Source organism: Triticum dicoccoides, chromosome 4A, assembly GCF_002162155.2.
Source record: "Triticum dicoccoides isolate Atlit2015 ecotype Zavitan chromosome 4A, WEW_v2.0, whole genome shotgun sequence".
Taxonomy (NCBI): Eukaryota; Viridiplantae; Streptophyta; class Magnoliopsida; order Poales; family Poaceae; genus Triticum; species Triticum dicoccoides.
This window is the reverse complement of record NC_041386.1, coordinates 86,597,053-86,599,758: the sequence shown is the minus strand read 5'-3', so window position 1 is coordinate 86,599,758 and position 2,706 is coordinate 86,597,053.

Below are 2,706 nucleotides of genomic sequence, written 5' to 3'. Positions count from 1 at the left end.
CTTGAGCTGTGCTCCGTTCGCTCTAGTTCAAGGATTTGTATATGAGAACTATTTTTTTCCTGATTAAAACACTTGTATTACTCAAAACCTGGGAGGATTACAATCGGCATTGTTCAGCTCTATCACTTAGGAGGGCCAGACCCCGACCAGGTCATGGTTCTACTTTCCACACGAGCAAAAGTAGCTAACCTTATTTTGAGAGCGTCTAATATGAATAATACTAGTTTTAATCATATCATGCGAGGCATAAATGAGTTAGCCTATTCTATTTTTTTCTTTGGCATAGGTTTGGCCTTATATGACTTTGTTATTTATCGGAATATTTATTTTTGTGTGTGTGTTGGCGTTTGATATGTGTATCATAGCTATGCAGAGGTTGGATGTGTGTGCTCATTGTGTTTGAATCCCACGGATTTTTATTTTGAGTCAACAAAATCCACCCTTTGTAAAAAAAAACTCTACGTTGAGCTTAAATGATTAGCATGCAAAATAAAAGAAACTATAACTATTATAAGAAGTTAGATGTTATCCTCCTTAAAAAAACTACTCTATGATAGAAAAATGAAAAAAAATCTCTGAAAAGGGAAAACAACAAAAACTCATTATAATTGATAAAATGTTGACGAAAAAAGTGATTACATCTAAAAAGTTATAGTATCGCGCCTGTCGTGGTTCTAAGTCTGACAGTAGTGTAGGGAGGTAAGTATGGAGAGGCAAGATCTTAGTTATGGAGAAGTTGTAAGCACGCAAGGTTTACGAGTCCAGGCCCTTCTCGGAGGAAGTAATAGCCCTACGTCTCGGAGCCCGGAGGCGGTCGACTGGATTATGTGAGTATGAGTTACAGAGGTGCGAACCCTTGTCTCGGAGGAGGGGGGTGGCTTATACAGAGTGCGCCAGGACCCCGGCCAGCCCACGTTACTGTTGGGGAACGTAGTAATTTCAAAAAAATTCCTACGCACACGCAAGATCATGGTGATGCATAGCAACGAGAGGGGAGAGTGTGATCTACGTACCCTTGTAGACCGACAGCGGAAGCGTTAGCACAACGCGGTTGATGTAGTCGTACGTCTTCACGGCCCGACCGATCAAGCACCGAAACTACGGCACCTCCGAGTTTTAGCACACGTTCAGCTCGATGACGATCCCCGGAATCCGATCCAGCAAAGTGTCGGGGAAGAGTTCCGTCAGCACGACGCCGTGGTGACGATCTTGATGTACTATCGTCGTAGGGCTTCGCCTAAGCACCGCTACAATATTATCGAGGATTATGGTGGAAGGGGGCACCGCACACGGCTAAGAATATGATCACGTGGATCAACTTGTGTGTCTAGGGGTGCCCCCTGCCCCCGTATATAAAGGATCAAGGGGAGGAGGCCGGCCGGCCCCAATGGCACGCCAAGTAGGAGTAGGACTCCTACTAGGAGGGGGAAAGAAGTGGGGAGGGAGAAGGAAAGGGGGGCGCCGCCCCCCTCTCCTAGTCCAATTCGGACCAGGGGGGAGGAGGCGCGCGGCGCACCTTTGGCTGCCCCTCTCTCTCTCCACTAAGGCCCATATGGCCCATTACTTCTCCCGGGGGGGTTCCGATAACCCTTCGGCTCTCCGGTTTTCTCCGAAATCACCCGGAACACTTCCGGTGTCCGAATATAGCTGTCCAATATATCAATCTTTATGTCTCGACCATTTCGAGACTCCTCGTTATGTCCGTGATCACATCCGGGACTCCGAACTAACTTCGGTACATCAAAAATCATAAACTCATAATATAACTGTCATCGAAACCTTAAGCGTGCGGACCCTACGGGTTCGAGAACAATGTAGACATGACCGAGACACGTCTCCGGTCAATAACCAATAGCGGAACCTGGATGCTCATATTGGCTCCTACATATTCTACGAAGATCTTTATCGGTCAGACCGCATAACAACATACGTTGTTCCCTTTGTCATCGGTATGTTACTTGCCCGAGATTCGATCGTCGGTATCTCAATACCTAGTTCAATCTCGTTACCGGCAAGTCTCTTTACTCGTTCCGTAATACATCATCTCGCAACTAACTCATTAGTTGCAATGCTTGCAAGGCTTATGTGATGTGCATTACCGAGAGGGTCCAGAGATACCTCTCCGACAATCGGAGTGACAAATCCTAATCTCGAAATACGCCAACCCAACATGTACCTTTGGAGACACCTATAGAGTACCTTTATAATCACCCATTTATGTTGTGACGTTCGGTAGCACACAAAGTGTTCCTCCGGCAAACGGGAGTTGCATAATCTCATAGTCATAGGAACATGTATAAGTTATGAAGAAAGCAATAGCAACATACTAAACGATCGAGTGCTAAGCTAATGGAATGGGTCATGTCAATCAGATCATTCACCTAATGATGTGATCCCATTAATCAAATAACAACTCTTTGTTCATGGTTAGGAAACATAACCATCTTTGATTAACGAGCTAGTCAAGTAGAGGCATACTAGTGACACTCTGTTTGTCTATGTATTCACACATGTATTATGTTTCCGGTTAATACAATTCTAGCATGAATAATAAACATTTATCATGATATAAGGAAATAAATAATAACTTTATTATTGCCTCTAGGGCATATTTCCTTTAGTCTCCCACTTGCACTAGAGTCAATAATCTATATTACACAATAACGATTCTAACACCCATGGAGCCTTGGTGCTGATCATGTTTTG